Here is a 22288-nt window from a genome sequence, read left to right on the forward strand (position 1 = left end):
ATTTTGTTTCTTAATTCTGAAATGGGTTTTTATGGCGGGTTTGGCTTTCTTGAAGATCTTTGGGATTACATTAGAAGATGAAGTTTAAAAACATTACTTCAATGCTTGGTTTCATATTTATATATACTAGAACCCGTTTTGAAGACTACTGAAGAATCAAGATTCATCGATCGCATTTGATATTCCACGTCACGAGATCCTTTCTTATTTGCTAGATGCTTGCTTTGGAAGTTGAAGCCTTGTCATCCATTCCATACTTTGAGGGGGAGACTGTAGGGTTCAAAGTAATCCATGGATTATGACAATGGGCCCCCTTGATGAAGTGTAGGTTATTAGGCCCAAGACTTGTTGTATTCCCTATATATTCTCATGTATTATTTATAAATGGGATTAAGAGTGAGGAAAAATGTAGCTGCCAAACGTAATGTGGTTTCTTAGGTAGAGTAGATTTACTTTAATCTGTTCTTATAGTGTAATTTATTCCTCATGTTCATGAATAAATCGTTTGATCATTCGACATATCTTCATAATTGTGTTCATTCTTATATTCCGCATTATAATCATCAAATCTTTCTTGAGTTTTGACCCAATGGCTATGGAGAAGGATTGATCAACAAGAGGAAAAAGGAGTTCCGCAAAGAAGTAACACCCGAAGCTCTTCGGTTGAAGACTATATTTTATTTTATTTACTTCCGCTGTTGTTTTTAGTTATTAGTTATGTTTTAGAATTGATCGTGGGAGATGTTCGAATAGTTATATTTTGATATTTATTATCTTCAAAATTGGGGTGTTACACGTGACTGAGGTATGGTCAGATGAGATTTCGACTCATGATTGATTATGGTGTGGTAGAAGGATGGAAAGGTCATGGGTTGGGTCCATGGTTGTTATGGAAGTGTTGTAAGACTACGAGGTGACTGAAGCATCCATTAGGTCGATAGGCAATGGTAGAAGTGTTGTAAGACCGCGGGGTGGCAATAACATTCATTAGGTTGGCAGGTAGTGGTAGAAGTGTTATAAGACTGCGGGTTGACCCATAGCATTCACATAGTCAATGAGAAGTTTTGAGGTTGCTGTGAATCTTTGATTTAGCTTGTTTTTTTCTCAAGGTAGGACTAGACCATGGCAGGATTGGTTGTGAGACTGTGAAAGAACAACAACAGCCAAGGGATCGAGGAAAGATGTATGTCGATTTGGGACCGGTCGTGATGTAAGACTACAGTTGGGCTGGTAGTATTCACCTAGAGTGAAGTGGACTATCTTACATCCGTGTGGTGGTTGGCTATGGTGTCCTTGGTTGGAACAGGAGGGTTGTTGGAGCCATATTGGCATTCATGCTAGGATAACTTTTTTTAGGTAGACTCTCGATCGGAAACTCGTGGTACAATCATTCGGGAGGCTATCAACTTCCGAAACCAATTGGAAATATGGTACTTAAACCAGGGAGATCTCAAATTTATTGAGAATACAAATGTTGGACAGTAGGATGAAATTTGTATGGCATCAACAGTTGATTTTTGGGTTGATATTTGTTTTCATATCTGGGTATGAGGTTGCTAGCATCGGCGAGTGGTTAGGAATTATGTTTCTCCGATATTAGTGAGATGCTTTAGGGTCAGAAGTGGGTTCGTTCGATTTGGGTTGCAAAAGTGTAGTCATATTGGTTGTCTTTTAGAATAGGTTTGTCCGTCTGGAAGTCAGACAAGGTATTGGGTTTTTGAATTTCAGATAGATTAGAGATAGTTACTCTTCATCGGTTAAATATTAGAAGACAGTTGTCTGTGTGATTCGACTTCTTAGTCCGTATTGAGTTTTCTGAATAATTTTCCATGTTTTCTGGCATGTCTGGAAGCTAGTAAGGAGTAATTTTGAGGAAAAAAATCTAATTTAAGTAGGGGAGAGTTGTAACACCCGATTTCCTCTATGAATCGATTTAGGGTTTCAAGGAGTCAAAAGGTCGATTATTGGAAGAAAAAGAGCCTCATGACATGAAATTTGAGTGGTTAAGATGTGAGATGGGTTAATATGAAAATTGTGTTTTGGACTGATCTCACGATGTGAGACATAGAGGCTCACGATGTGAGAACTGTTGTAGCCGAAGCCCATGATCTTTTTGTTGGATTAAGTGTCTAAGCCCATAACTATAATTGGTATGTACTTGACCTGGGAGTAGCATGGTCTATTTAGGTTGCGAATCACGACGACAATTTGACAGGATGGACATTTGAGAAAAGGTTATTTATGATTTATTAATATATTATAAGTTCTAATATATTAATATGAAATCATATGATTTAATTAGTATTGATCAAGAATTAATTTGGAATTAATTTAGTGATCAAAAGAGACTAATTAAATTAATGGGGACTATGTAACGTCCGTAGATCCAGGCTAGTCAATTTAGAGATAATAGGGGTCGAAAATAACTTTTCGACAAAAGATTATTTAGAGTAAATAATATTAACCTAGTTGTAGTACATGTTACAAGGGTTCCGTACATATAAAGAACGCCGAAAGCCGAGTTATAACGAAGAAGTTATGACCCGTCGAAGTTTCGCGACGAAACCGACACGATACCGGGAAGCGTAAATAGTGAATTTACGATAGAGCGAGATTTAGCCATAACGATATAAGCAAAAGTCATAGAATATGTTTAACCGAGATCGTCCATAAAAAGAACGCCCAAATCTGACTTCGTATGAGGAAGTTATGATTTTTCAAAGTTTCGGCTTAGTAGTGTACAACCTGGAATTCGAATATTAGATCGAGCGGTTTTTAACCGACACAACCTAAACGAGAATCGAAGATCTCGTTAATAGTAGCGTAACGATAAAAAGACAGACGAAAACGGACATCGGATGAAGAAGTTATGAGATTTTAACGGATCAATCCTGTCCCGGCCTGTTATTAATATAATTTTTAAAATAAAGTCAAAATTAGCCGACGGAGTCTAAATGAAAGTTGTAGAGTACGTTCCGTCCTTCGCGCGGATATAAAGAACGTCGAAAATCGAGCTTGTACACAAAAGTTACGAATTTTTAAAGTTTAGACTCGAATTTGCGAAGCCTGTTGCTCGACTGATGACGTGGCAAGATGCTAGCCATGGCTTGCTGATCACGCCTCGCTTCGGATGAAGAACACGTCTCCCTTCGCTACACCCAACGTCCGATATCGGAACGTGCCGCGTACACAAACCCCTCCTCGGACCAGCTTCGCCCACGTCGCCCCAGCAGATCATCGACGCGTCTTGTACGACCGAAGCTACGCCGCGCATAGAAAAAAGGAACGCAGCGCGTACCTGTGAGACCTCGCATCTATAAATAGAGGTGCAAGGGCAGCCTCCATTTTCACACCAAAACTCACTCTCGCTCTAGTTTCTTTCTCTCTCTAGCCTATCTTAAGCCTCCTAAACCCTAGGGAACCCCCTAGCACCCGAAGGAAGCCCTGAGACTCCCGGAGTCCCGAGAAAAAGGGTCTTTCGGTTCGAAAACGCTGCTCCGAGCAAGGACCGGTTTTCTTTAAAACCCGCTGTAAGTGAGCTACGCCTACGCAGTTTTTAATATAGCTTCTAAATAATTATAGTAACATTATTAGGACCTTAAAATAATTGTTTGGGCTATTATTATGAGTTATATAGTGTTGTTTAACGCTTATATAATAATAATAATAACTAGACTATTAATTAGTCTCGGTGAATATTAAACTAAACCCTAGTGGTAATGATACTAGGCTTTGCCGAAAGAAATTGTTTAAAGAGTAACGAACCGCTGTCCAAGTACTAAGTCACCACATTATCCGGTGAGTGCATAGTCCCTTTCATGAACATGATTTTAATACAAGTATTGATTGAATGTATTAAATATATGTTTATGTGCGAAGTAGTTGATGTTGTCTGAATTACATGTTAAAGAACATACCTAGTTATTTATAATGATTTAGGTTAATGAGTAAACCTAAAATTTGTTATAAGGGTCATTGGGTAGTATCTCCTTATGAGTACGAGTGAGATATATACGGGGAATAGAACCCTTAAACATGTCATTGATCCAGAAGCACGGAGTATACATAGTCATTCGTCCCTAGTCCGAGAGTATGGATTAGCCTCAGTCAACCGGCGTTAATCCGGGAGTGTGGATTAAGACATAGTCAGTTGTCCTTAATCCGGGAGTATGGATTAAGACATAGTTAGTTGTCCTTAGTACGGGAGTATGGACATGACATAGTCATCTGTCATTAATCCGGGAGTATGGATTTAGGTGCATACCAATTGTCCCTCATCCGAGAGTATGGAATAGGTACAATCAAGGACTCGAGAGCATGCATTGGATCCGGAGTAACAGGTAAAATTTAAGGTCCGTGAGGATGGATAGTCTCGTTGTGAGGATTGACGGGGTGGGGTAAGAGTTGATTATATATATGGGGAAATCGTATATGGTGTGAGGTTTTATATATATGTTATAACATTGTGGGATTGAAATCCCTATGTACTTACTAGGTTTCCCAACCTGACCCACTCAGTTTATTTATATCTTAGGTGTTGATATGAAGTCATATTACACTGAGAGATTAAGGAGATATAACTCACTAGTGATAATGAATGTACGTTCTGTTTATGCTTATGTTTCTGTATTGACGATGACATCCCAAATGTTTTAAAATGAATAAAAATAAATTTCCTCGAAAATGCCTTGATAATGTAATTATTATGTTTTTCTGGGAACAAATTCCACAACATTTTTCTTAAAAGAGATACTCTGATTTTTATAAAGCATAAACAAAATCGGTCTTTTCTGGCCATGAAAATGGTCATGTCACAGTTGGTATCAGAGCATTAGTTTAAGCGAACTAGGAATTTGTAGAATTTATAGACTTAATCTTAGAATGCTAAGCGATGATTATGAGGTGTGAGCACTGGCTTATATTAGGAATTGTGCCTAAAATGCTTTTATGTGCTAAATGCTTTGTGTCTGATTTGCTGATATTTCTTCGGATCTAAGGTCTATTGCCGACCGGATCGGGAAACCTTATGTGTTTAGGATTCTAAGCGTTTAACTACGATATTAGAACTAGCATATAAACATTTCGGAGTGATAAGGATGATTTAAACATCAATCCTAAATAAAGATCTAGATTCACCCCATTCGGTGTAAGGATCAAAATGGCAAGAACCCGCAGTGGAGCCGGGAACGCGAATGGAAACAGGAATCAACCTCCAGTGATTGAGCAAATACCTGTTGTAGTAGCCGATCCTGAGCCAATAACGATGGTCGGAGTGCAAGCGATGATCCAAATGATGTTGGATCGTCAAATGGTGGAAACAAGACATTTACTTCAACAACATAGAGAGGAACTTACAATGCCTATTGAGCAACCCGAACTGAATAATGGGCAGTCAGAGGAAGGGAACTACAGTGGGACCGTTGGTCAAGCCGATGCACCAATGATTAGGAGGATTAATCAAGATGACGAAGTCGAGAGGAATGGATGCAAGTATAAAGATTTTCTGACTTGCAAACTATCGACTTTCACTGGAAAGGAAGATCCGATCGGAGTTATGGATTGGATCTCGGAGATGGAGTTGGCCTTCATGACGTGTGGTTGCAGAGGCAAATTACAGACCAGGTTTGCAGTGCAATAGTTCCGAGGAGGTGTTGTTCGTTGGTGGAACACCCTGGGGAATACTTTAAGCCCCAATGAGCCCTTGCAACTGACATGGGCAGAGTTTTTGGTGCAATTCAAACGTAAGTATTGTTCAGCCCAAAACCTGCTCGAGCTGGAGAACCAATTCCTAACCTTGAAGAAAGGAAGCATGACCATCAATGAATACACCAACAACTTCACAGACAAGATGGAGTCTGCTTTGCGCCTTGTCCCGGACGAGCTGGCAAAAATTGACAAGTCCGCAAAGGGACTTCAATGGGAGTATGCGGTGCCAGTACGTCTGGAACCTACTCTGGAGGCAGCTATCTGGGCTGCCAAGTCTATTGAAGATATGATCAAGGGAAGAGCCTCCAACAAGATGGAGGTTGGTGAGAAGAGAAAGTTTGAAGGATCCTCAAGGTCCGACGAGAAGAGAAAATTCTCGAAGACTGGTTCAAAGAACTTCGAAGAAGGAACGCAATGGTGTGACAAGTGCAGAAAGAAGCACATTGGGAAATGCTCTAACGAGATGACCTGCTTTAAATGTGGGAAGACTGGTAATTACGCCAGCGAATGCACAACCAAGAGAGAGGTCTGCTTTAAGTGTGGTAAAGAGGGACACTTCAACCAAGACTGCCCAAGGAAATAGGGGGCTACAAAGCCAAATGTGCCGCCAAAGAAAAAGGCAAGAGCATTTCAGGTGATCATTGACGAAGCAGATGACAACGCGAGGAATCAAGGATGAGGACTTCATATCCGAAGATCGAGTTATGCACTAGCCATAATATTGTATGATGTAGCCTATTAAAGGCATAGTCTAGGGTGAACTTAAACACCTATGTAATCATTTCAAGGAATAATATAAAACCTTCGTTTTGATATTTGATATGTTAAGTTCTTATGTGATGTTCTTGTATGGTGACTTGGAAAACTGCGGGACAATACTTGGGACGAGTATGAGTAGGTGTGAATGGTAGTAGAGGCCTATACTACCGGAAGCACATGACTCACGCTTGGATCAGGGAAAGTCACAAGGTTACCAAGAAGCTAGTAATTGATACCGTTTTATTCAAGTATGTCGTTACCATCGTTTCGGTAATAACTTAGAAGATGATTGTTATTCCGAACCTAGCGCTCATATCAAATTGAGCCCGACTACGATAAGTATGTTAAATAGTTCAGAGAACCAAGTCCGATGTAGCATCTGACTTAAGCTAAAAGCTTGAAGTGAAAGACAATCAAAGCAATCAGTAGAGGTATCGCGATAGTTGCTTGTAGCTAGAAAGGCTACCTTTTAAGATGAGATTAGAACATGAACGAAAGTATAGTCTGTTTTGGAAGACTCTAAGAGACCTGAGTCTAAACGTTGCAACATACGATGATAGGTCATTAGAATATGACACATCGTTCCATTGTAGTAATAAAAGAACTTATCTTCAGCTCATATCTAGTGAGGATCGAGATTGTGACTTGAAGGTCATAATTTGGAGTCTAACGTGAGATAGGGAGCAAGTGCAAGATCAAGCACCGCCTGCAGTCAAGAAGTCTTAGAGTTAGATACTCGTTCAAAGAAACATGAAAGTTACCATTATTACTTAGGATGAAGAGATAGCGTATGGAGTTATCATGTGAGCCCTGTTTCATTGATCATTCCGGGACGTAATCATCCTAAGGGGAGATAATTGTAACGCCCGTAGATCCAGGCTAGTCAATTTAGAGATAATAAGGGTTGAAAACGACTTTTCGACAAAAGATTATTTAGAGTAAATAATCTTAACCTAGTTGTAGTACATGTTACAAGGGTTCCGTACATATAAAGAACGTCGAAAGCCGAGTAATAACGGAGAAGTTATGACCTGTCGAAGTTTCGCGACGGAAACGACACGATACCGGGAAGCGTAAATAGTGAATTTATGATAGAGCGAGATTTAGACTTAGCGATCTAAATGAAAGTCATAGAATACGTTAAACCGAGAGCATCCGTAAAAAGAACGTCCAAATCTGACTTCGTATGAGGAAATTATGATTTTTCAAAGTTTCGGCTTAACAGTGTACAACCCGAAATTCGAATATTAGATCGAGCGGTTTTTAGCCGACACAACCTAAACGAGAATCGAAGATCTCATTAATAGTGGCATAACGATAAAAAGACAGACGAAAACAGACGTCGGATGAAGAAGTTATGAGATTTTAACGGACCAATCCTGTCCCGGCCTGTTATTAATATAATTTTCAAAATAAAATCAAAATTAGCCGACGGAGTCTAAATGAAAGTTGTAGAGTACGTTCCGTCCTTCGCGCGGATATAAAGAACGTCGAAAATCGAGCTTGTACACAAAAGTTACGAATTTTTAAAGTTTAGACTCGAATTTGCGAAGCCTGTTGCTCGACTGATGACGTGGCAAGATGCTAGCCATGGCTTGCTGATCACGCCTCGCTTCAGATGAAGAACACGTCGCCCTTTGCTATGCCCAACGTCCAAGCTCGGAAAGCGTCGCATACGCGAACCCCTCCTCGGACCAGCTTCGCCTACGTCGCCCCAGCAGATCATCGACGCGTGTTGTACGACCGAAGCTACGCCCTGCGTAGACAAAAGGAACGCATAGCGTACCTGCGAGGCCTTGCATCTATAAATAGAGGTGCGAGGGCAGCCTCCATTTTCACACCAAAACTCACTCTCTCTAGTTTCTTTCTCTCTCTAGCCTATCTTAAGCCTCCTAAACCCTAGGGAACCCCCTAGCACCCGAAGGAAGCCCTGAGATTCCCGGAGTCCCGAGAAAAAGGGTCTTTCGGTTCGGAAACGCTGCTCTGAGCAAGGCCCGATTATCTTTAAAACCCGCTGTAAGTGAGCTACGCCTACGCAATTTTTAATATAGCTTCTAAATAATTATAGTAACATTATTAGGACCTTAAAATAATTGTTTAGGCTATTATTAGGAGTTATATAGTGTTCTTTAACGCTTATATAATAATAATAATAGTGTAAGTCCCTAATTTGCTTGTGTATCAATCTGATCCGTTTGTTGGTGCGGAATCCCAATCAAACGGATGATGTCAGATCAAATAGAAGAGAAGAAGAAGAAGAAGAAGATGATGAATCTATGTATGATATGATTAGAATGAAGATCCAGATACAAAAGATTCACACACACAAAACTTCTCTCTAGTTTCTCTCTCTAGAACACCTTCATATGCATACACTTAAGCTCCTCTAGTGTTCATCAGTCCTTTTTCTCACACCCTCACCCCTATATATATAAATGAGAATACATGGGCCGTAAGCAGGGTTTACGGCCGTAAACGCATAAAATATTACAGAAAATACAATTTCCTAGAAAAGCAAAGTATAAACCATAATATTGACCCAACAATCTCCCCCTTGGTTTATAGCTTTCTTTTCTTAATTGACCCAACAAGCTCCCCCTAAAAAGTAGCTCGCTTTTCTTGTTAATCTTCATTTGGAGCTTGGCTTCAGCATTAATCTTCGATATCTTCACGACTTCAAGATGAACTTGATGAATCTTCAATGAATGACTTCATCTTGAGTAGTTGGACATTTCTTCAGAATTTGTCATTAAACGCACATTGGGTGAGGAGGCTTGACGTATTGATTCTTGAAAGATAGCGCTTTCAGTTTGAGAATCTTCAGAGAGAGCATCAGAGAGAACTGAACTTCTAGATCACTTCAGCAGATACAAAGATAGCAGCAGACTGATTGAGGAGGCTTCAATGCAACTGCCACATAATCTTCAATTGCAGCTTCACCTTGCTTCTGGGGTTGAAAAATTGAATGTCGAAAGAATAATCTTCATTTCTTGCTCCTTCGAATGCGAATTCTTCGATGCTCACAGATGAAGCCTTGGCTCAGAAATCTTCGACACAAACTTCATGAGTCTTATCTATACCTGAAATCACTTTTCAAGACAAAACAAAACTAAAAGAAAACTTAGCACAAAAACAAAAATATTTTTGGATTTTGTTTTATTTTTTTATTTTTAATTCTCCCCTAATATTTAAATTAGAAGAAAGTATGAACAAATTTAACAAAAATAAAATGAAAAAAATCCAAAAAGGAGTGATGAACACTAGAGGAGCTTAAGTGTGTGCATTTGAAGGTGTTCTAGAGAGAGAAACTAGAGAGAAGTTTTGTGTGTGTGAATCTTTTGTATCCGGATCTTCATTCTAATCATATCATACATAGATTCATCATCATCATCTTCTTCTTCTCCTTCTCTTCTATTTGATCTGACATCATCCGTTTGATTGGGATTCCGCACCATCAAACGGATCTGATTGATACACTAGCAAATTAGGGACTTACAATTGGTATCAGAGCTTGGATTGTATCAGTCAATTTTGTCAGATCTGGAGCTTATTTGATCTTATTTTGAAGATATTTTTGCATTTTTTGATAGATCTCACAAAAATAAGGGGGGTTTGTTCTTCGCGTTTTTCCTAAAAACGAGTTTTTGATCGAGTTTTGGAGCAAAAAAGGTGAAAAAACGTTGTTTTTCGTCATGAACAACGATTTCTGAAGAGTTTACGGTCTTTGAACGGTTTATGGTCCGGAGTTTACGGCCGGAAACGTATTTACGGTCGCAGGAGTTTACGGCCGGAAACGTGTTTGCGGTCGCCGGAGTAAGCTCGCCATCTCGTCCTTGCATCAACAACTCTTTATTATAAAAAGAAAGGGGATCAGAGGTTCCGAGGTTCGAACTCGGGACCTCCAAGACTTCAAACCACGCGCCTTAACCAGTTAAACTACAAGGGAACTTGTTAAATAGTTCGATTGTTTAAACTTTATACACTTCTCAGCAGCAGCAAGCCTCGCATCGCATCAGCAGTTTCGCATGCCTTTTCGATCAGGAGCCTCGCATTTCGTCCTCACATCGCAACCTCGCAAGAGAAGTCTTCGCATCGTTCTTTAATAAAAAAAGGGGAGACGCTTTGTAGTTGTCGGGGATAGAACCCGGGTCTCCAATCTTTCCTCCTTCGCAGCTTACCAGTTGGGCTAAGCTGAATCTTGTTTCAAACCTTCAAATTTTATCTCATATACAATCCCTTCGATTCCTTATTTTCGCAAATTTAACACTTTTTGTCCAAAAATCAATTTCTTTTATTTTTAAGCTCCATTTTCCATTTTCATACAAGAAGAAGAAGATGATGAATCTATGTATGATATGATTAGAATGAAGATCCGGATACAAAAGATTCACACACACAAAACTTCTCTCTAGTTTCTCTCTCTAGAACACCTTCAAATGCACACACTTAAGCTCTTCTAGTGTTCATCACACCTTTTTCTCACACCCCTCACCCCTATATATATAAATGAGAATACATGGGCCGTAAGCAGGGTTTACGACCGTAAACTCATAAAATATTACAGAAAATACAATTTCCTAGAAAAGCAAATAGCTAGACTATTAATTAGTCTCGGTGAATATTAAACTAAGCCCTAGTGGTAATGATACTAGGTTTTGCTGAAGGAAATTTTTTAAAGAGTAATGAAGTGCTGTCCGAGTACCAAGTCACCAACTTATCAGGTGAGTGCATAGTCCCTTTCATGAACATGATTTTAATACAAGTATTGATTCAATGTATTAAATATATGTTTATGTGCGAACTAGTTGATGTTTTATGAATTACGTGTTAAAGAACATACCTGGTTATTTATAATGATTTAGGTTAATGAGTAAACCTAAAATTTGTTATAAGGGTCATTGGGTAGTATCTCCTTATGAGTACAAGTGAGATATATACGGGGAATAGAACCCTTAAACATGTCATTGATCTAGAAGCACGGATTAAACATAATCATTCGTCCCTAGTCCAAGAGTATGGATTGGCCTCAGTCAACTGTTGTTAATCTGGGAGTATGGACTAAGACATAGTCAGTTGTCCTTAATCTAGGAGTATGGATTAAGATATAGTCAGTTGTCCTTAGTCTAGGAGTATGGACATGACATAGTCATCTATTATTAATCCCGGAGTATGGATTTAGACACAGACCAATTGTCCCTCATCCGAGAGTATGGAATCGGTACAATCAAGGACTCGAGAGAATGGATTACGAGGTAAAATTTAAGGTCCGTGAGGATGGATAGTCTCGTTGTGAGGATTGACGGGGTGGGGTAAGAGTTGATTATATATATGGGGAAATTGTATATTGTGTGAGTTTATATATATATATATATATATATATATATATATATATATATATATATATATATATATATATATATATATATATGTTATAACATTGTGGGATTGAAATCCCTATGTACTCACCAGGTTTCCCAACCTGACCCACTCAGTTTATATATATATATATATATATATATATATATATATATATATATATATGTTATAACATTGTGGGATTGAAATCCCTATGTACTCACCAGGTTTCCCAACCTGACCCACTCAGTTTATTTATATCTCATGTGTTGATATGAAGTCACATTACACTGAGATATTAAGGAGATATAAATCACTAGTGATAATGAATGTAAGTTCTGTTTATGCTTATGTTTATGTATTGATGATGACATCCCAAATGTTTTAAAATGAATAAAAATACATTTTCTTGAAAATGACTTGATAATGTAATTATCATGTTTTTCTAGGAATAAATTCCGCAACATTTTTCTTAAAAGAGATACTCTGATTTTTATAAAGCATAAACAAAATCGGTCTTTTATGGCTGTGAAAATGGGGATGTCACAAACTAATTATGTAAATTATATATATATATATATATATATATATATATATATATATATATATATATATATATGTGTGTGTGTGTGTGTGTGTATGCGTGTTTATGTGTGTGTGTGTGTGTGTGTTTTAGGTTTATGATACATGATGGACTAAGTTGATGGATGAATCCATATAGAGTTAGCCCACTTGAATCATGGATCATGGATAATAAGCCCAAGAGTATAAATTAGGGTTTACCCATGACTCTTGGATTCCTAACATATATATACTTGACACATTGCTAAAATCGACCACTCTAATGTTCTATGAGTTCATATTAGCCGATTTGTATGCAAGAAACTCTCTCAAATGTCATCCTTTGTCTAAGGTGTGTTGTGAACCATTTAAGGTGTCACACTTGGGTCACTAAGTTCTTAAAGGCCAAATACAACAAGTTCTATAAGCTACATAAAGAGGTATGCTCTTAACTAGTATTTTCTGTTGTTTATGTCAATTGCATGCTGGTTGTAGGCTTAATGCTTTGGAAAAAATATTGCATGTATAATTTTGGAAAACATAGATCCAAAGAATTTAGGGTTGTATGTGCACTATAGCATGTTGTAGTATACTAAAACCTAATAGTGGTATCAGAGCCTAGGGTTGTTTTCTATTATACTTGATGCTTACTGGTTTCTAAAGATAGAAAATCTGCAAATTTCGTTTCTGCATGCCCACCACGACGTGGTGATGCATTTGTGTGCAGAATTTCGAGTTTTTTTTGGCCAAATTGGATTAGGATCATTACCCCAAATTTTATTTTGAACCATGAAATATGTTTTTGATATGGTAATGATCATGCTTGTCCAATTAATAGATAATTGTCATAGTTTCAAGATTTGTATAGTTTATATGATATGCTATTTTCTTGAAAATGGTTCATATGAATTATTTTGACTTATGAGTTTAATTAGATCATAGATATATTATTTGATAATTTATGTTAGTTAAATAAATATGATCTAAAGGCTCTTTATGAACTCCATAACATGTCCTCGAGTTATGGAAAATTAAAACTTTTTCTTTTAAATGTTTTTAAAGTCTTCCATAACTTGTCCTCAAGTTATGGAACTTGAAATGTTTTTCATAAAAACCATATTAAACTTATAAGTTATGGAAACCAAAAGTTTTGACAAGTTTCAAAACTTGCCCTCAAGTTTTTGAATTTGTAAAGTTTCACTTATGAATACATTAATTCCAAATTAAACCTTAGAGTTTTAAAAATTAAAATTCAACCCCTTATACTATTGTATTATTATAAGTTTAATAATTATATATATATATATATATATATATATATATATATATATATATATGTATAAGATAAGCCAATCTTACCGTTAGTAGGCCTCATTCACAAAGCCGGTCTATAAGGGGGGGGGGGGGGGGGGGAGGGTATAAGGTTACTGCCTATAAAATGGCAGTTTAATGGGTTTCCACTCTCACCCACCGCTTCCTTGACTGGTGGAGGGTCGTTAGCCGAACGGGTAGGATAAGACATTAATTCTTATTATAAGTATAATGATAATTATAAAGTAACTAAAATTTTATTAAATTCCCAATCTTAGTTACTTTAGGAAAATATGAATATGGTGTTATCCCATGAAATTGCACTTTGCACCTTATTAAGTCATTAGTGGAGCGTGTGTGGTTAACCGACACACTAATTTGGGACTGACAGTGTGACAAAGGGTAGCTTGATGTTAATCATAGATCAATGGAGAGTGTGTGGTTAACCGAAACATTGATTACATGGTTGTAACATTGGGTGTACCAAGCTAATTTGCATGGTTATTCATACCTTGTTTGTGATCCTCAGCATCCCAGTCACAAAATTGAAGGGCATAATCGAGATTTAAACATGCCACTGAAAACTTCAATGAATCTCAAAAGATCTAGGAATTTCAATCCATTGAAAACCTAAAATTCGTTTTTGTTTTTCATAGTGTAAATTGGTAAATCATCATTTACCTACCTTTAAATATTTTTCAATTGGATTACGACATCCCTCTACCGAATTGTAAAATATTGTGTTGGGTCTTATATTAAGGACTTAAATCAACTAACTTGAATTTATCCCATTATAGATGTGTAGTTCAGACAACTATGGTCTTCCCGAATCTTTTGGAAAAAGCTTTCTTTATAAAGATGATTTTCCATAAGGCGATCAAGGTGAAAGATTAATCCCTTCGTCGTGTTGTAGTGGAACTTCACTTCCTCCACCTCCTACAATAATTCTCCCTAACCCACAAGTTCAAGGTCACTCAAAGCCCTATTGGCAGGAAGGAAATTTTGTATGTGATCACATCTTGGAGATGAAGTTACATATTGACAAGTTAGGAGAGATGGGTGTCGAAGTCTCGAGGAAGTTGGCTGTTGAATGGGTTCTTCAATCACTTCCTTAGTCATATAGCGGGTTCTTTAAGGACTACTATATGGGAAATCACTACATAAACCTTATTGATCTAACATATTTGCTTGTTGATGTTGAATCAGCAATGATTTGGAGCATTGGTAAAGCATACTTGATTGGAAGATCTACTCCCCAACTTCCATGGACATTGACAATGGTAACATTGAAAGTCCAGAAAAGCTTTCTCTTCCCAATGGAAAGGGATCGGCCATGGTCAAGTCATTTGACCAAATGGTAAAAAGAAAGGCTAAGTCTGAGATAGTCCCGTGTACCATTCCCAAAGAGTCCATTTGTTTCTATTGCCAAGAAAAGGGGCATTGGTTGCAAAGCTGCCATATTTACCTAAAAGATCCCAAAGATGGTAAAGTCAAAAAAGTTTGACTTTGCTTCGGGGAAGTCTATTATCTAACTCTATTAAGTTCCTACTTGTAGATTCTTAATACATGATGTAATGTAATTACATTTTGATGTTTTGTAGAATCAAAGGAATGAAAGGAAACTTAAAGGAAGAGTAAGCTTATTCTAATCGCGAAGATCGATTTCGATCGCATGGTTCGATGATCAGAATTTTGGGCTGCTGCTTAAGAGTTATAATAGATTACTTAGGAATAGATATCAACATAGTTTTCATATGTATTTGCATTGTAAGGATAAGTTATCCGCAATTTTTATAAAAAAAGAAAGTTTTTGAAATTTAAGTTTACTTACAATGGCATTTGTGAAAATTATTGTTTATATGTTTCCATTGATAGCAATATTGGAAAATGGATTTGATTCTTTCGTTTGTGGTAGTGTCATAATTTACCAAATAAGGAAAGATTCTCATCACCCAAGTTTCAGTTGGATAGAAACTTGGAATCATGAACCATGTATTCTGTGATGAATAAGAATGTCATCTTTGGGAAATTAAGACTAATTCCTTGTTCACATGTATATGTGAGTCAAGTGAATGACTAAGGGATCTGGTACACTTGGTTGTGCGCTGATCAGGTCCACCAGAAAGAAAGATAAGTCTATTCGTTATGATCTACTAAAGTTTAGTAAATATGGTTATACTTACAAGATTAAGTATAATTCTGAACCATTCGAAAAGTTTCAATGTATGGCAGAATGAATAAGAAGAATCAAATTAGGCAGAAAGATAAAAGTTTCTCCAATCTGAAAAGAAGGGAAAGTACTTGAGTATCGTGTTCTATGATTATCTTAGTCAGTATGAAACCATATCACAATTGATTCTCTAAGGACATCTTAGTGCATTTGTATGGCTAAGAAGAGTAATTGTGAATTGTTGAAATAGTTAAATCAAGAACATAAATCATACTTCGTTCCAAAATCAAGTCTTAGAGTCATATTCCAAGATTGTAACCTGAGTGACATGGTCTTGAGAAAGGTTGATAACACTCGTCAAATGTATAGTAAAATGTTTTCTACTCTTGTACATTTGAAATTGGTAAGTTGTGATGTTTTGGATAAAACAAATACCAACTAAGACCAATTATGTGAAGTGTTTATCTTGATAAGAATCTGCACTAACTCTTGAATATTTGTTTGTCAAGGAATGGTTCATGACAAGAGAATCTTATATGTCAAGAGGTCATTGGGAGTCTTAAAGATCTTGAAAAGGTTCAAGAACTAATCAAGAGTAAACCTATGGTTAATCACTAGCACACGGCTTGAGGTTGTAACCTATCGTGTTGACATTTTCTTATTTTTGTGCTCATTCAAGTTAAAAGTTGACTATACATGTGAGTTCTATGAGTTCTCAATTGTCTGCATAAGGCGAAGCACCTGGATCAATGAAAGTTTAATTGATCAGTATGGGTGAGCTGCTTAATGATATTGCCATATTTATACCTACTTTTAGGCAATATTTAAGTACATTTTTATTAATAAGTTGGTAATTTGTTTAGAATAATGGTACTTATGTGCTTAAATGTTATTTGCAGCCAAAAAGAAGACATTTTGAAGAAAAGGGACTAAAAGCGTTAAAGAAAGAAACTTTGGGAATTAAAAGATTAAAAGAGAAGAAAAATCTGGAAAAAGCGTTCTCACGTCGTGGGAACTTGAAGATTCACGACGTGAGAGTTGGTTCTAGAAGATATGTACGCGGGTGAAGGAATCCTTGACGGGCAAGGTTATCTGAAACTCACGACGTGAATATCTTATTATTCACAACGTGAATTTGTGAAAATCAGCAACTATATAAATCCTTGACCATTAAGAATAGAGAAGACTTTTGGCAAGAGAGAGGAGTTCCAGAAGACGATTTTGAGCAGAGAAAAGTTCTGGGAAGAGGCTTTCAACACCAAAAAGAGTGAAGGTCCATAATTTAGTTTATTTTTGCTAATTAAGAACATGTTTTATTACACTTTGATTTGTGTTAGTATGTTAGTTGCTATGATGAGCAGCTGAATCTAGCTACCCTTGTTTAGCTAGATGAAGCTTTTAACTTATGAATAGCTTAATTTTTATGGATTTATTTAGTTGGCAAAATTGCTTGTGTTTGATTTGTTTACCTAACATGCTTGTGTTTGTTTCTCTAATTGCTTGATTGCATGTTCTGTGTAGCTTAGTGACCATTAACTGCATGAACTTGTTTACCTAATGATTTAGTGAACATTGAATTGTTAGAGCTAGGATTGACCAATCTTAGTTAGTAATTAGAGTAAATAAACTTAGCTGTGTTACAGAACGTGTATTGTGACTATAATTGCATTTACATAATAAATCTTACATAGCACATTTATATTCATAATTGATTCTGTGTTTAATTGTGTGTGAACATACATAGTTTGACATGAATTAGTTAATTATTGGTAAAGTTAGAACTAAATTACTAATATAATTAAAACCAACTAGATAATCCATAATAATTAGCTAGCCATAAGGAAGAAGTGGATTCAAACTAAGCAAGAGTGTGTTTTTACTTATTGAAACTGAGTTAAGTTCGTCTGGTCTTGTAAAATCAGATAAAACCCCCTTTTAAACTTGTTAATAATTAGGTTAATTTAATAGTAAGTAGATTAATTAGTAACACCATTCCCTGTGATCGACACCCGACTTACCCAAGCTATAATGTAATCCGACTAGGTACACTGCCTATAAGTGCATAGTTAGTTTAAGTTTGTTAGGTTATAAATATTAAAATTAGTGGGTACTTTTGTGCACATCAAGTTTTTGGCGCTGTTGCCGGGGAACGGCTTAGTTTTTTAATTTATTTAGTTGCATTAGATTAATTGACCCTTTTTGTGGAATAAAATCTGCAAAAAGTTAATTAGTTATTTATTTGTTATTTTTGTTGGTTAGCATATAACAAAAATTTTGTTTTTTTTGTTTCTATCACAGAATTCACGACGTGAGTTTTATAAACTCACGACGTGAAAGCTGCGATTTTCAGTTTTTAGTATTTTCTTATTTTAGTTCAGTTTTACGTTTTTTAGTTTTGCGAGTTGCAGGAGTTCATGACCAGAGGCTCAAACACGCCCTTGGTGCCACCACTTGAAGATCCCGAGTCTGCAATTCACAAGAAAAAGACGCCCTTACAAGAATTAAAGTCAGCTTTTTCAAGGAAGTCGGGAAAGAAGACAGAAGAGTCAAGTTCAACCTCAAAGCACAAGAGCAATTTTGAGCACTTGGATCAAACACCCGTCCAAACCGAATCCGAATACGACACTGAGCCAGAATTTGAAGAACATACAAGCGAACCCAAGAACGAGCCAAGGAACGAGATGGCAGCAATTGAAGAGATGTCCATGGGAGCTTACAAGAAGCGGATCCGAGAAGATGTGGGTCCCAGTTTAGTCCAACCCGCAATACCTGCCACTGCCACATTCGAGTTGAAAGGGCACATCTTGACTGCATTGAAGGATATCCCATTTTTTGGGAAAGATCATGAGGATGCTTTTAAGAATCTAGATGAAGTCAACGACATTGCGGGTTACTTCAATGTCCCAAATGTCAACAGAAACACCGTCTTGCTTAGGATGCTTCCCATCACTTTCAAAGGAGCTGCTAAGGAGTGGCTAAAATCACTTCCACCGGGTACGATTACCACTTGGGCTCAAATGCGTGAGCAATTCCTGGACCAGTTTTGCCCGCCATCAAAGATAGCCAAACTCAAGAAGGCAATAGCCAACTTTGAGCAACAGCCGGGGGAGTCATTATACGAAGCATGGGAGCAGTACAAGGGCTTGCTCAGAAATTGCCCTCAGCATGATCTAAATGTGCAACAAGAGATGTCAATCTTCTATGATGGGGTCAACGTTATGACGAGACAACTCCTTGACTCTCAAGGACCTTTAACGAAGAAAAATCCAAGGGAGGTCAAGGAGCTGATTGAAGAATTCGCGAAGCACTCTCGTGAATACCACAACCCTAGGCAAGATGGAATCAAAGGCGGTGGAGGGGCCCAAACTGAAGAAATAGCAGCTGTAATGGCTATGCTGAATAATTTGGATCGAAGGATAACACAAATGGACCAATCAATACATGCCATAAGAGTGGGTTGTGAGAGATGTAGTGGTCCACACTTGACAAAGGTCTGCAATTTAGACGAGTTTGGGAACAGAAAAGCTCAAGTGTGCTACTCGAGTGGGGATAAGTTTGATGAGGACTGGAGGAAACCGAAGAAGGAGTGGCTGCCATATGAAGAGTATAAGAAGCAAAAAGAAGAGATGTATAGGCAGACAGGTCGATGCTTTTATCAAAAGGAGCAACCACCAGCCGAGAAGAAACCCAATCTAGAGACTATGTTGATGAAGTTTATGGAAGCTTCGGAAAAGAGACACGACGCCACTGATTCTGCTATTATGGAACATCAAACTTTAATAAAGAATCAGCAAGCCTCCATCCATAACCTTGATGTACAAGTTGGTCATCTAGCCACTCTAGTCCATGAGAAGTTATCCCCGAAAAATATCGAAACGAAGACCCAATCTTATGTAATGGCCATAGACACTGAAGAAGAAGCCATCTCTGAGTTCCTGGAGGCATTGGAAGAAGAACCACAGCAGCCCGATCCAAAGCTGAAGAAGACCAAGCTCGAAAATCATGAAGTTGCTGAATTCCAGAATTCACGAAGTGAACCATATAAGTTCACGACGTGGGCCCGTCATGAATAGAAAAATTCTGTAATTGGTTCGGTTTATCAGCCGCCTTTGCATTTCCTTCCCAAGCTACCCTTAGTCCACTGGAAAGAGAGCATAGAGAGTTTGTCAAGCATGTGAAGGGGATCCCGATTAATACTCCCTTTGTCGAGTCCTTATCCAAAATTCCTGAGCATCAGAAAATACTGCAAGATGTGATTGACACTCGCAAGCAACTAAAGAAGCATTCTAAGGTGGTTCTAAGTGAACAAAGCTCAAAAGCTGTATTGGGAGAGGCACTAAAAAAGTTGGGAGATCCTGGACGCCTCACTCTTCCATGTGAATTTGGCAACAAAATGAAGGTTAATGATTTAGCTGATTCTGGGGCTAGAATTAATTTGATGCCTTATTCATTTTATCAGAAGTTAGAAATTTAGAAGATGAAGGCTACAAAAATGACTATTCACATGGCGAACCGTTCAGTGACACAACCCCGGGGCATCGTGGAGGATATTTTGGTGAAAATTGGAAAATTTGTTTTTCCAATAGATTTTGTAGTTTTGGATATGAAGGAAGATCCCGATGTTCTAATTATCCTTGGACGCCCATTGCTTAACACTGCTGAAGCTTTGGTTGATATTCGCGAGTCTAAGCTCACCTTGAGGGTTGGTGATGAAAAAAAAGTTTTTGGGATAGAAGATGGCTTTCCAAAGGAACAGGTTCTAGAAGAGGTGTTCACAATCAATGAAGATAATGAACTAGAAGAACTGGAAAAGCTTATGGAAGAAGAGATCAAGGCAGTTCATCAAGTTAAAAGAGCAAAACCAAGAGCATTTGTTCCATTTTTGGTTGAAGTCATAGCTTACAAGAGTCCACCTTCTTGGCTAAGCAAGGATGATGAGATGACAAGTGATGAAGAGGAGATCACTTCAAAAGTGACAAAGCCGGTGGTGAAAGAGGAGGAGGATGCTATGGAGTGCAAGGAAGAAACTAAAGGTACCAAACGCAAGCTTGAAGAAGAGGTCAAAACTAAAAAAGAGAATTCAAAAAAGGCATACAAAAGGCGAGTTCAAGCTTACAAGAGGCGATTCAAGGAACAAAAGATCCTAGTGGTGGATTCTTCCGAGGACTCAACGTAGGAGGCACGGAGTCTAGCTCAAGACTCCCAGAAAAAGAAGCGCTTCTCGAGAGGCAACCCAAGTTTGGTTTGCAATTTTTTTTCTTTTTCTTTTTGCATATTTAGTTTTAAAAAAAAAACTTAGATCATGTCATCCAACTCTATTAGAACATAATTAAGCACTGAATGTAGGGACCTTAAAATGAAAGTAGTAATAATTGAGAACTTAGTTTAAAGTCAAAAATTGATTTTTCTCTTCCAGACTGTATTCACGACGTGAAGTTTAGCAATTCATGACGTGAATCATGAATGGACTGGATAAATACTCCATGATATAGTTTATCCCATTAGACTAACAGGCCCAAGATCAGTTGATGAGTACATGATCCAATTTTAGCCCAGACGCAATTCACGACGTGAACCTTTCAGAATTCACGACGTGAATTTTTGAAAACATGGGACCACAGAATAAAGACCTAGAAACCAGTAAAACCTCATTTTCTTTATTCCTCACGACGTGGAAGCGCAAGTTTGGTCCCCCTTGGTCCCCATTGCTGCGATTTTAGCCGACAATTCTCCTAATCCTCCTTGTGCTTACGTAATACTTCCAACAAAGGTAATATTTATTGATTATTAAGTTTAGTTTTTGCTCTAGTAGATAAACTTCGGGTTAGGTTTTGTTAATTGAGTGAAATGACGAAATTAATTCTTCAAACTTTGTAATAACCTTTGAATGTTTATGCTATGTGTATGGAAGAGGTATAGGAGTAAAAACCATTGATATTTTGACTGGATTTACCCCCCCCCCCCCCCTTGTTGCGATTCTGCTTGCTGGGAATGCGAATTCACGACGAGAATCTTAAAGGATTCACGACCTGAATCCTGGGGCTGAACAAAATGCTTTTCATTTATTTCTAAATTGTGGATTATTGTTTTGGTTGTGTTGGAGATTCCAGCTGGAGTTGCGAGTTTGCACCCGTTTTACAATTTTCCCGCAACAATGTCCCAAGATGTCTTGACCCGTTGGAACAACAGATTGGGGTGGCTCTACAACAGAGAAATCGCAGTTGCTCCAACAATCAATTGGACACGGTTGAGGGAAGTAGGGCTCGTAGACCGGGTGGGCCCATTTTGGACAAAGTTATTTATTGGAGATGGGTATTCGTTTACCTGTTCTGGTTGGCATAATCTGTTCCGGGTACAAGAGCGGGTCAACAAGGAATTTTGTGTTGAGTTTTTCTCAACGGTGACATTTCAGGAAACTGTTCAAGA

At 37.8% G+C, this 22288-nt stretch overlaps 1 non-coding gene across 1 annotated transcript; it reads right to left on the reverse strand.

Moving 5' to 3' along the window:
- Window positions 1-18927: 18927 nt before the first annotated feature.
- On the reverse strand, window positions 18928-19034 carry LOC111894083 (small nucleolar RNA R71). Its single transcript, XR_002851079.2, has one exon. It is a non-coding gene; the product is annotated as a small nucleolar RNA R71 (small nucleolar RNA).
- Between the last annotated feature and the right edge of the window lie 3254 nt (window positions 19035-22288).

The sequence above is a fragment of the Lactuca sativa genome, chromosome 4 (genome assembly GCF_002870075.4).
Source record: "Lactuca sativa cultivar Salinas chromosome 4, Lsat_Salinas_v11, whole genome shotgun sequence".
NCBI lineage: Eukaryota > Viridiplantae > Streptophyta > Magnoliopsida > Asterales > Asteraceae > Lactuca > Lactuca sativa.